The sequence below is a fragment of the Ananas comosus genome, unplaced genomic scaffold (assembly GCF_001540865.1).
Source record: "Ananas comosus cultivar F153 unplaced genomic scaffold, ASM154086v1, whole genome shotgun sequence".
NCBI classification, from domain to species: Eukaryota; Viridiplantae; Streptophyta; class Magnoliopsida; order Poales; family Bromeliaceae; genus Ananas; species Ananas comosus.
In genome coordinates this window covers 50447-64082 of record NW_017893369.1, presented here as the reverse complement: position 1 = coordinate 64082, position 13636 = coordinate 50447, and the positions used below count along the sequence as shown (strand labels likewise).

General features: G+C 37.7%; 1 long non-coding RNA gene and 1 pseudogene across 1 annotated transcript; one reads left to right on the top strand and one right to left on the bottom strand.

The window, feature by feature from the left end:
• Positions 1-8728, bottom strand: part of LOC109705800 — a 28489-nt pseudogene extending 19761 nt beyond the window's left edge.
• Positions 8729-9274: 546 nt separating this feature from the next.
• On the top strand, positions 9275-11850 carry LOC109705799. The gene is made up of 3 exons (XR_002214909.1): positions 9275-9359; positions 9810-9998; positions 11602-11850. It is a non-coding gene; the product is annotated as an uncharacterized LOC109705799 (long non-coding RNA).
• Positions 11851-13636: the final 1786 nt, after the last annotated feature.

The window sequence follows — 13636 nt, the reverse complement described above, 5'->3', positions numbered from 1 at the left end:
TTCACCAATTTATTAGTTGAACCACACATCTGAACAAGTCAAATTAAGCAAGTTGTAAGTCGGTTCAATTTGAATCGGGTATTAACTAACCAAACCAAGCCTTTTTTGGTTTTATTAGAAAGTTAAAAATAAAAAAGAGTAGGCAGAGCCACTAAATGATTTATTAGAAGGACACTCGGTAAGGACCACTAAATGATCTATTGGAAGTATAAATTAATTACCTAAAATATACAAGTTTAATAATAAAATTGTGTTATCTAGATAATAGCCTCTTACCTCAAAAAATAATAAAAAATAAAGATTGTGGTGAGTGTACTCCACATTTTCTATTTTTAATTACAACAAGTAAAAAAGAAAAATCCCATGTGATTTGCTCTTTTTTTTTCTTTTTTTTTTAAATTCTATTGTCAAGGCATTTTTTTTCTTTATGTGGAGGAAGAGCACGTTAATTTCGATAAAGGAAAAATAAAAGTTCACTTGCCTTTTAAAACGTGGCATGTTGTAAATTATTTTGAGATAGTTATTAAAAATTATTAATTTATATTTTACAAAATATTAATAATATTATAATTTTATAAAAAATATTAGTTAGCGGGGCGGATTCGGAGCGCCAGCGGGAGACGGGGCAGGGCTCCCGCCCCCCGATCCACCCCGTTTGCATCCCTAAACCCATTACTCGGCGTAATAAGGCGAATCGGAGTTAGACCTGATCCGGCCCGCACTTGGGTCGCCATTTGTTATTGAGCTCAACGTGCGGGCCCATCCAGAGTATTTCCCCTTCGATCTATGAGGAGGTGTGATGGCCCATAACCCAACAACAACTCAGCCCAATTACCCATTTTAGTTAACTACTTTTTTTTTCTCGGTTGAAGTCCTCCCTCAAGTACTGACCGTTTTTTAAATAGACCATTTAATTAATTTTCTTTTCAGTGAGACCTCTCCACTTCCTTTTAATTCTTTAAGTATTAGATTTTGATACTTTTTTTTTTTTTTTAAACCAAAACCACTTGACCTTAGGGGGGAAAAAAAAAAGAGCAAAAGATAAAAGGATCCCATTCAAAAAACTTAATAGAAAGAAGAAATCAACCTTCTTTGAACTTGTGGGGGCGTTATAAGACGAACCGGACAGGGCCTTGGGTCGGCCCGTTAAGACCCATTTTCTTGAAGCAACTTATCAACCTTTGAGCTTGTGGGGCGTTATAAGACCCATTTCCCATAATGGGCCATATTGGGCCCAGCTCTTGCATTAACCTTCTGCTTTTGGTAAAAATTAGGGAACTCTTCATTTAAGTTAAAGTCGGAATTAGTAGTAACTCTCGTGTATGTATAGCACTATAGCCCCCAAAATGAAAAGTTTTTACTTTGCCGAGCTTCATATGAGGCTGTAAGTAACTTGCTCCTTTTTTTTTTTGCTTTTTTTTTTTTTTTTTATGATAGATTAGCTTAGGGACCGTGCGATGCGGGGGATTAGAATACTTTTGGTAAAAATCTTACAGAGACAGAATTTAACAAAAAATAAAAATCGTTAAAAGAAAGAAAAGAATATTTAAAATATTATGGAAAAAGATAATAAAATAATGAAAGAAAAACTGAAAAAAGCTCAATTCACATAATTAACTAATGCATATAAAGATATTTATCTATCCACTAGTATCTTTCCTAACTGCAAAATTAGATTTCTCTTAAAGCCAATTATTATACATTTGCCTTATTGAACATCCAAGATTGTCATTGCATTCTCAGCGATTAGTTACGGAATGTTAAAAGATAGGGAAGAAAAAATATATTGATAGTCATCAATGACAATTTAAAATCATAATAGTTAAGTTTTTAACTGACCAGGTTATTAAATTTTGGCCCTAAAACCCATACTTTTCATAGTATCTATAACGCCAAAATCTATATTACTATATTTTGAGTTTGTTTTGAGTGAATACTAATTTAATAGGTTTTTTTTGATAATTATTACTCTATCAATTTTTGCTGTAACTCAAATGACTTATTCTATTGAAACACGTATGTACAACAAAAAAATAAAAAAGAAGAAATAATATTTTTAGACAGTTGTGACGCTCTATTTTCGCAACGGATCCTGTAGGATTCAATAATAATTAAATAACCAAGTCCACCACCTTCTACATACTGCACTGTGTATCCTCGTTCGTTAATCCTGTCTGCTGCGGTTTTGGGAGCATGAAGAGGGACGCGGTTTTTAGAAGCATGAGAGGTCTCGGGTGAAGTTGGAAGATGATGCAGTCATATGAGCGGGTCTCGGGGTGTTGGGGAGATGATGAGAGGAGCAGTTTTGGGAGAAGGAGCGTAAACGCCACGTTAGACAGATATTGGGGATTCATAGATTTAGCTATAGCTATATTTATGCTGATGATTTGCTCGTTTTTTTTCTTTTTTTTCTTTTTAAATTTATTGTCAAGGCATTTTATTTTCTTTAAAGCAATACAGAACAAATAACAATTTGTAGAAATCTCATTGGATTTATCTCTTTTAACTATGTGTTGTAATTAAAAAGTAGAAAAATGTGGAGTACACTCACACAATCTTTTTTTAGTGTATTTTACTTTAGCGGGTAAAGAGGCTATTTATCTTAGATAACAAATTTTATTATTAAACTTGTATATTTTAGTTGTAATTAATTGTTATGATTCCAATAGTCATTTAGTGGTCTTACCGAGTGTCCTTCTAAAAAATCGATTAGTGGGCTCCTGCCCTACTCTTTTTTATTTTTTAACTTTTCTAATAAAACCAAAAAAAGGCTTGGTTTGGTAGTTAATACCTGTATTCAATTGAACCCGCTAACTTGCTTAATTATACTTGTTCAGATGTGATGCCAGTTCAACTACATAAATTGACGGTGAACCAACCTGATTTTATTGGTAGTAGTTTGGAGTTCATCTTTATTTTTATTTTAGGGTTCATCTTATTTGTTAATTGTTATAATTAAGTTAGGGAAAATGCCATTAGTTTTTTTTATTTAAGTATCTACATCCTTAAGATTACATGTATATGGAACTTAATATCAATAACATTAATTAGGATATAGTTTTCTATTTTAATATCAATATAAAAAATGAATAATTAAAATAGTTCGTTGGTTGTGGTTATGGCGCCGCTCAACTTCCTTTTAGATTAAGAGGCAACAGTTCTGTAGGGGTCCCAGGTTCCGCCTACCAGATGAAAGCTAGAGCTAAACCTAGCTCAGTTAAGCAAATAACGCGTTTTGAACGGTTTGATTAAATGGGCCCCACGTTGCAGATAAAAAATACGGCCATGCATATAACATGATTAAATGGGCCCTTCAACATAAGAAATGTGAACCTTTCATAATCTGCCATCACAGTTGGGTGTTCTGTTTAGTTAATTGTTTGGCGGCAAACTTAATTACTCCTTGGGGTGAAATTATGAATTATCAAGACTTTATTTTAAAGGAGAAATAAAGCTTCCTTTTTTATTAAATTTATTAGGTGATTTTTTATGTCAAAAATAAAGTTAGTTTCTTTAAGGGACTTAGCATGTTTCGTAGATGTGTCTCTTGTTTTAAGATTAATTAGGTGGATGCAAAATAAGCTATTTTGATGCTAAACATTTCACATAATCTTACTTTTTAATCACGATAAAATATTTCTGTTTTGATTATAAAAAAATATTGGATTTAACTTATTTCATCCACGATTAGGAATTTGCGTATCATTATTGGTATTTAATTAGACAAATAAAGAAAATTTGAACGGAAACGAAAAGAAAAAGAAGGGCATAGTTTGAGTGATTTATAGTGGTCTGTAAACTTCAATAAAAAAAAAACTTTATAAACAAATATAAAAAGAAAACTTTTTTGGTGGGTTTCTGGCATATTTAAGCTATGTTTTATTACTCTAGCAAACAAAAAAAAAAAAGAAAAAGTCACCGATTGAGTTTCTCCAAACTTAACTATTTTTTCAACAACGAATGCGCCGAAACTTAACCGAAAAAACAAAAAAGGAGAAAGATTAAAAAAAAAAGGCAGATTGCGCAAGTGAAAACATTTCCATTTTTTGGGCTTATTCACGAGAGTTTTACTATTTTCCGACTTTACACTGAAATGGAAAGTTCCGTAATTTTTACATAAAAGACGGAAGGTTAATGCTCGAGCTGGGCCCAATCGGCCGATTAGGGAAAGATGGGACTCACACGGCCCACAACGTACAAATGTCGGTACTGTTTTTCAATAAAATGGCGTCTTACGAGCACGGCCAAGCTCGGCTCGTTGGTTCGTCTAAAACATTGAGTCTGTCTTTTTTGCCATTTTGGGGTATCTTTCGATTTATTAGGTATAGTCGAGAAAATAATTAACTCTCATGAATTTAAACCCAAAAGTGAAAGGTTTCTTATCTATTGGTGGCCGAAAATAATATGACTGGGTCATAGTTTTTTTTTGTTTTAATTTTTTAAAATAAGCATACAGGATTGTCTGAATTACAGTCTCTTTAGCGTCAAAAAGTAAATAACTAAAAATGAAACAAATAAACAAAGTTTTTCCTTGGAGCAGGTTGCTTGCGTCGTATTTAATATTTTTAATAATTACAAATCCAAAAGAAAAACCAAGTGGTTTGTTCTGTCGAATTTATCTCATTTTATTATTGCTCAAAATAGAAAAAAAAAAGTAATAATATGAAGCGACTCTCAAACTCAAATGAATTTAACAAGATATATATATATATAGTTGAGCTAGAATACTATCGGTAGCAAACGGGCTCTGTTGCCACCCATTTGTTTTCGATAATGGGGCCTCCAAATCGATGATCGGCACCGTTGAACATGATATATACCACTTTAAGTGTTTAGAAATTAAATTTCAAATCTTTTCGACATCATTTGCCTAATGATCAAAGGGTTTCAAAATTTATAATTTTAATGGTCGATATGAGTCGTTTTCTCGTTTAACGGCGTAAAGATATCCAAATCAATTGAATTTTTATTAGAAAATTCATTAAACTATTTAAAACAAGATCTATACTCTTGATTTTGATTACAAGGCTCCTATCATCATTTTTTAAGGAATATTCATTTTCAGCCGTTCATTTTTGTGTCCGCTCGATGGATAAAAGAATAATATCGAAAATGTATGAAATTTGATTTCTAAACACTTCAAGTGGTATAGATCATGTTCAACGGTGCCGATCGTTGATTTGGAGGCTCCATCATCGAAAACAAATGGGTGGCAACGGAGCTTGTTTGCTATCGATAGTATTCTAGCTCAACTCTCTCTCTTTTATATATATATATATATATATATAGTCGGGCTGTTATGCTATCGATAGCGCCAAACACTTTGCTATCAAGTTTTCTGCCGTTACATTAATCCCTTTGATTATTTTTACCCGTTAGATTATACTATTCAATCAACCACGTACTAAACCCTAGGGGGGCCTACATCATCCTAACCGCACATCTTTTAATCCAATGGTGGAAAACTTAATAGCACCAAATCATTGGTGCTATTAATAGTATTTCAGCCTAGTTCTATATATCATGAGACAAAATAAGGAGGATACCATAAGAAATCAAATTACGACATTAAAATACAACAATTTTGAAAGAAAATCAACACAAAAAACTTCTAGAGATAAAAAAGAAAATAAGAAATTTGAATAACAGAAAATATGAGTAGTTGCGAGCAATTACTTATTTTAATCTAAAAACCTGTTAATAGCGGTCAAATTAAGTAGACAACTTGAATTACAAAAGAACATGATTATCTGATGACTCTTCCAAAGAACCCAACATCCTTGACTGAGTTCTTGAAAAGAAGTAAACCTACAACTTGCATAACTAGAATGGACATACCTCATTCAACTTAACATGGCAATATTAAATGTACAAATACAGTCAGCAACCATAAATGTGTCAAAATCTAATGTAAGAAAACTCAGCAATCATACACTACACAGTAATCAAAGTTGACAAATACTACTATGAACTGATAGAGTTTCTTTTAGCAGTCATCTTCACTAAAAAGAAAAGGGCCAAGCAGTTTGTTCAATCAAAAGCACTACATGAATTAAACAATTATTATTCCCATGCTCGGAAAATAAAATATCCCGAGCAATGATGAGAGTATTTGTATTACATTATGACCAAAGAGGTATCATTTGTAGCATGATTATAAATTTTAAAGATAAATTTAGTATAACAAATCTTACATAATTTATATCAGACAGAGAAATTCCGTCTGAGCAAACAATTTATCTTAACTTCATACTCGTTGACATCTAAATATACCTTTGCTAATCTAAATAATATGTTTGTTTTTCAAAATCATCTATAAGACATGTTTAGCCCTCCTATAGGATATAGGTTTCGGTTGAAATTGTGGGGCAGATACATTACTTGCAGCGAAAAAAGTGTTGGGCCCTTCTTCAGCCCAGAAGTGGCATGTGTTGGGCCTTTCTCTGCCTAGAGACCATATAGACACAATAAACTAGACTGGGCCGTGCCAAATATTTAAGAGCTAGTCCCAGTAACCTCCACTGCCAGCCCATCAGGACGTATTCATTTTGTATATTTGTTTAACCGGTATGAGGATTTGGATCCAGCGAATTGGGTTTAGACGCTTAAGAAAAAGGACTCGAACATATTCAAGTTAATATGTATAACTGATAATATAATGGACTGGAAGAATTGACGCATCGGATTGGAATATGACCTGACTTGCTTCTCGCAAACCTAATAGAAATTGGCCCAAGAATATTGTACCAGTACCCGAGCTTGTTTAGCAACTATGCTCTAAAGGCTTGAATAGGCCAGCATAGCCTGTAGACCTTAGAAACTAATAAAAGGGAGCAGTTTCATGCCTGCCACCTTCTTAACCGGTACTTATTATGCCTTCGATTTTTTCTGCTTTTATTAGATCGAGCTTAGAATGATTTAGTCGCCCAAAAATTAGAAGAATTGGATCAGGTGAGCTATTTTAATTATGGTAAATCCCATGCCCAATCGAGAAAGATTGCATTAGCAACTACTGCGTAACGAGCACGGGCTGATTTGTAATTGTTTTTCAAATGTTTGAGTTTTTATTTCTATATATAATTGGAAAGATAATCGTATCTTTAACACGGTAAATAAGCAATAAAGTACTTTCGAATACCATGTTAACGAGAAATACATGATGGCAACATGAACAAAAGATTACAAGTCGTTGAAATTATATATCTCAATAGTATATATATCTCAATATGGGTGAGTAAATTAATTATGAGATAAATATTCTATACGACATTAAATTACTTATGACAGTTGTTGCGTGCAGTGACACTACAACATTCTTCTACTGTTTATATGCAAAATACAATAAACAACAAAGCATAAATTCAAAAAATGTAGTCTCTAGATGTCCACATCAATTTAATTATGTACGTTTTAGATTGAGAAGTACTGGTTGGTGGCACAAAAATGTATAAATAATTAATAAATTGAAAACAACAGGATCTAATATTCAACAGCTTCTATATATTTGCTAGAACTTCAATCCTGCAGAATCAGAAAGTAAATCTCTTATATCTTCCTCATAAGGGTTTAAAAAGTTTCACCGAAACTACTAAGAATTACCACTAGCAAGTTTGGAAAATTAGAGAAAAATTTTGAAAGATAGTGCCACAAGATAACCAATATATCTACCATTAAAAGAAAAAAAAAAAAAGGGAAGCTGGTCCACTTTGAATTTGAAACTTAACACCCCACAAAAAGTTAAACTATGATAAATTTTCTTCACAATGATATCCTTATTATCTTAATTAATTAATCACCAAATCCCTGAAGAAATTAATTCAAGAACATGTCGGATCCTTCCAGGTACTTAGTACAAAACAGAAAACGCCCCCTTCGAATTTCAATCACAACACAAGAAAGGCAAAATAAAGCAATTATAACAAGAACACATGATGATAGATCATCTAATTCTATATTCTTCACAATAAAAACAAACCTATGTATTAGATCATGCCCACTTATCCATCAAAACATCCAATTACACCATCATCCAAAGCCCTAAAAACCCTAGATATCCCCCATCGGATCAAGCAGCCCTAATTTTTAGGCGACGAAACCCTTAGAAGTCAAACCAAACCCTATCTTCTCCTAATCCAATACGAAAATCCAAATGAAAGATCGATCGCTTCAATCGTATGGAACAAGAAACCTCTAGATCGATTGCTTCCACCACAAATCACAAAAATACTCATCAAAAAGGGGAAAACAAAGAAGGCAAAACAGATGACGGAACTTACCGAACGTCACAGAGGCGGCGATCGTGCACGAGGCCGAGAGGAGGACGAAGATGAGGAATCGGAAGCCTAGAAACGGAGCGCTGAGGTTTGTTGGTCCCGGCACGCAGGGCGGGAGCTGGTGCGGTGGTGTTTTGCATGTGAGACGAGAGCGAGAGAGAGAGTGAGAGACAGAGAAAGCAAGAGAGGAGGTTCGGGTCGAGAGGGGAGTAGCTGGGGGGTTGTGTTGGGCTCGTTTTTTATAGGCCCAGACGTGGCAAGGATATTTACTTACTAGCTCATATGCCCGTGTATGGGCCTGCCCAAATATAAAAAAAGAAATTTAGGCCTTAATTAGGTTGTATTGGTTGTCCAGGAGTGATATTGGCCCGAACATATTGGACCAGTATCGTATATCTTTGTTCAGCCGGCCTGCATGAGACGAGCTTACTTCTAACTAATCCCAAAATCTCCATAATTTATGTAACCCCCGAGGTTTCGAAAGAAATTATCGAACTTTAGCTAAAACGACTAAAGTATGCGAAGAAGTTGGATGGACAAGTTCCATTCGGTATTCCAACAAGTTTGGAAGAGTAAAAAATGAGTCCCAAAGGTGTTGGAATGGTTTTGACATCGATCGGCGCGAAGTAGAGCCGAAACGAAGTGAAAACAGCACTCTGGAGCTCTTGGGTTTGAGGCTGCCAGGCCTTGTACCGGAACAAGGATCCTTGTACGGGTACAAGCACTGCGCAACCTCGGGTTTGGCTGTCTGCCAGGCCTTGTACCGGAACAAGGAACCCTGTACCGGTACAAGGAGCCCGAAACTGCAGGTTGAGTTGCAGATTTTGGAAAAACAGAGGGGCTAAGTGGCATATTGTTACAACACATGTGAGAGGGTATTAGAGAGTGTTTTTATCCCTCTCTCTCACACTCCCACAGCCCTCTCTCTCTCTCTGTTCGTGCCCAACCGAAGGGAGAAGAAAAAGGAAAGAAAGGAAAAGAGAGAAGGAAAAGAAGAAGAAAAAGAGAAAGCAAAGGAAAAGAAGAGGAAGATCTTCATCTCCGTCCTCATCTTCATCTTCTTCTCACTTTGAAGCTTTTGGAGAGGTAAGCACCTTGCTCCTCTCATGGTGGATTTTGGTAGGATGGGTTTTAAACCCTAAAGCTTAGAGATTTAGAGCTTCTAATGTATTTAGAACCTTGTAGAAGCTTAGAACACCATGAAATCCATGGTTTTCTCATGAAGCTCTAATGGTGAATTTCTAGAGTTTGCTTTAAACACTCTAGAATGAGTTCGAATGCTCCTAGATGAGCTTCTAGATGATAAACAAGCTTTCTTTTGCTTGTTTTATAGATCAAATCCGAGGTATTAAGCCTATGTTGCATTAGGGCATCCCAAATGGGGATTTTGCTAATGTGGGGTTTTGATCTATTTTGAATGCTAGGCAACCTAATTGCTAGGTCAAGAAACGCGTGGGCGAAGACGGTTTGAGCATTCGTCGAGCCGTTTTAAAGTTATTAAAGAAATAAGCCTTAAGGCTTCATTCTTGCCTGTAGGTCCGAGACGGCGTCGTAAGGTCGTGAAAAAGGACGTGGGGCATCGTGGCGCATAACCGAAGACCTATAATTTCCGGATTTGCAAAGCGGAACACGGTTGAGGCGCAAGAGCTTGTCGGGCCCAAAGGGTGCCGAGTGCCGCGGGAGGCCGATTGCAAGTGTCGACAAGCAATCGGAGCGCGAGTTAAGGTGGGTTGGTTTACCGAAGCGACTAGGTCGCCTTTATGTCTAATTATTAGACTTTCATGTTGATGCATGTTGATGATCGGTATAGTTGATGCTAAGTAGAAATGCATAATATGATGTAGATGCTAAAGTTGATGCATATAAATGTAAATGATGCATGTAGCTAAATAATGCATGATGATAGTGTGATGTAATTGCTAAATAGAATGCATTATGAGCCTGTTGAATAAAGCTAGATAATTACGTGAATGCATGTAAGCAAAATGCATAGAATGAAATGCATATTGACGATATAAGTTAAAAATGAGATATTGAATGTATGTTGACATTGCGAGATTAAATGTGCATGAGAACTAGGTTGATAACCCTAGAATGATTAAAGTAATGATGCTATGCTAAAGTATAAATGATAAGCATGATATAAGAATGGTAAAGGCAAGTGCATGTTAAGAATGCTAAGGAACATATATAGGTGGACATGAATAAACCTATAGATCGAGTGGCATTAAACCTACTGTCGAGGACATAGGTTAAATAAATGAGATGTTGAACCTAATGCAAAGGACATAGGTTGTGAAATGAAAGCTGCTTAACCTAGAGTCAAGTAAACCTAGGTCGGAAAAGAATGATGATCCTAGTGTAATAAACCTAGGTTAAGAATGTGAAAGCAATAAACCTAAAGTAATAACTTAGGTTGTGTAAAGGATGTTGAACCTAGAGTCAATTGGACCTAGGAGATAAATGCTTAGACCTAGAGAGGTCAGTTCCATAGGGTTAAGACCAACCCTTGGTTGATGTGATATGGATTTTCGGAATCCCGCTGCTTGCTGCTACACCCAAAGTGGTGTCGGGTGTGTGCGACGATTTCGCCGCCCAGGGGCTAGAAAACCATTGTCGTGGCGTGTGTGCGACGATTTCGCCGCCGGATGGATAGCCAGTTTGTGGATCCTACCGCCTGTTGACTGAACCACTGTCGTGGCGTGTGTGCGACGATTTCGCCGCCGGGTGACTAAGTCATTGAACCTAGGCCGTTGTTGGGTGAGGTGCGATTCGTTCGCCGCCAGACGGCTAGGACAGGAGTACGGTGAGCTGTTGCCAGCTGAGGTGCATGTGAGAGTTCCTTCACCTCGAGCTAGACAGTGCGCGGACTATCCGCGATTGATTGACTCAAGACCGAGTCGGGTGGCTTGTTGACTAAGGTAAAGTGACCTTAGAATAGAATGCCAAAGGCTAAAATATAGCATGGTTTGAGAATGTTGAGAATAAAGAACATGTAACGAAAGGTTACAAGTAAAGAATAGCTAAATGATAAAGAATAGCTAAGAGCTAAAACTAAGCATTAAATGGCAAAGAATAAAGAATGATTAAGAACATAAGTAGTGTTAAAGTAACCTACTTGCATGATTACAGGTATTGCATATTGCATTTTGTGAGGCAGGACATGTATTTCAATTGAATATATATCTGTTGTATATTGTTGAACTAACATGTTGCAGTGCCTCGTTAGACCTGTTGGCTGAGCTTGTTCTCTTGGGTGGCTAAACCCACTGAGGACTATGGACAATAGTCTCACCCCCGTGTTGCTGTTTTGGGGGTACAGGTACAGGTACACACGTGTGCGGCGCGGCGGCGCAAGGCGAGGACGTAGTTCTGCAGATAGCGTCCTACCCAGAGACCGAGATAGTTGTACCCTGTGACAGTCTAGCTTAAGGGTTTTAAAGAAATGAAAAGAAATGTATCAGGCTTGTTTAAGTTGTAATAATTTAGATTGCATTTGGATTAAAAGAATGGTAATTGTGATGTAAAAACTATGAATGAGAATGAATGTAATACTTTAAGGTGTGTTTATGTTGTATGATACCCTCCATTTGCAATCTGTTTGATTTATATCTGTTCCTGGTTGGAACCTTTGTACCTGTTTGGATTGCGATGCCTTGAATGTACAGGGGAGACTCTGTCCGTAGTACAGGGGAAACCCTGTCCGTTCGGCGGTCTGTCGGCGGCGCCGCGACCCGGCCAAATTGGCGGGTGGTCGCGGGTCGTGACAGATAAGATGGTATCAGAGCATAAAGTAGAGAATGGGAATGGTTTAGGCAGACCTAGGAGACCCTAGGATAGTGAAACCATAGAGGTTAAGGCTCGTGAGAGACGAGGATTTGTGACTTGTGGCGAAAGATAATTGATTGGGTCAAGTGTTGAAACCTCTAAGATGGATATTGGAGGTAGATTCAAGGTGTTGTTGATTCTCAACCAATGGTGTTCATGTTGGGTGCACACAACATGAAGCCGAGCGATGAGAATAGACGCCCTTGCGTGACTTTCGCCCGATTGGCTTTTGAGCCGGTGTTAATGGTCTCGCGTTCGACCCGAGTTGGTCGAGAACTAATCAAGTTGTTGTGTTTCAGGAAACGATGGCACCGCGTCGGCGATCTTCGTCCAGATCGGCGCGGGAGGGGACAAGTGGTGTCCCTGAGCAAGTCGAAGCGAGTGTAGGCGCAGAGCTTCGTGATCAGTTGGCCACACTCGTGGGAGTGGTGAGGCAACAGGCTGATGTAGTGCAGAGGCAGCAGGAGGCTGCTGTGCGCCGGGAGGAACAAATGAAAAGACTCCAGGAAACGGTGGATCGGCTGGTGGTTGCGCCAGTTGCGGCTGGTCAAGGACAGCCGGGAGTTGCAGCGGGGGCATTCCCGTCGGCTTTGGGTGATCCAACTTTTATTGGTTCAGAGGTGGCGGCGGAAAAAGAGCGAGCTTTGGCTGCCCTCATGGCTTTCAAGAAATTTGATCCGCCTACCTTCGATGGTGAGGATACAGATCCGTGGATCGTAGAGATGTGGATTGATTCCATGGAAACGCTTTTCGAGGATCTGTACACATTGGAGCGAGACAAGGTAAACCTAGCCGCGCATTATCTCAAACAGTCGGCGAAGGTGTGGTGGAAAGGCGTCAAGCGTGATCGACCGCCTAGTCTCCCTCCTATGGCTTGGGAAGAGTTTCGGGGATTGGTGTTCTCAGCCTATTTCCCCGACAGTGAAAAGCGAAAGCTTAAAGAAAGATTCCAGAAGCTGCGGCAAGGAGATCGCTCAGTTAGGCAATACGAGCGGGAGTTTTCCCGTATCGTGCATTGTATCCCGAACGTGGTACGGGATGACAAGGACAAGGCTGACTGCTTTGTGCGTGGACTGCGGCCAGGCCTTTACAAGGCTGTGCTTGTACACAGGTTGCAGACTTTTGCTGAAGTCTTGGATCGGGCCTTGTGGATAGAACAAGGCGAGGCATCCTTGCGGGAGGAGCGCGAGGCATGTTATAAGGAAAAGGGGAAAGGACGACCGACAGGTGGATCCGGTGGTCAGTCAAGTTCCCAACGGACTTCGACGAGTTCGCACTCNCTCGGATCACGTAAGTACCTTTTTTTTTTTTTTTTTTTTTTTTTTTTTTTTTTTTAATTCTTTGGTTGAGGCGCTCTATTATTATTTTTTTTTTCTATTTTGAGCAATTATAAATAGATAAATTTGAAGAAAACTCATTGGGTTTTTCTTTTTGATTTGTATTAATTAAAAATACATAATACGGAGAACGCTCGCAAGATTTTTTATTTGTTTTCATTTTTATTATTTTTTTTTGAGTTAAGAGGCTGTAATTCA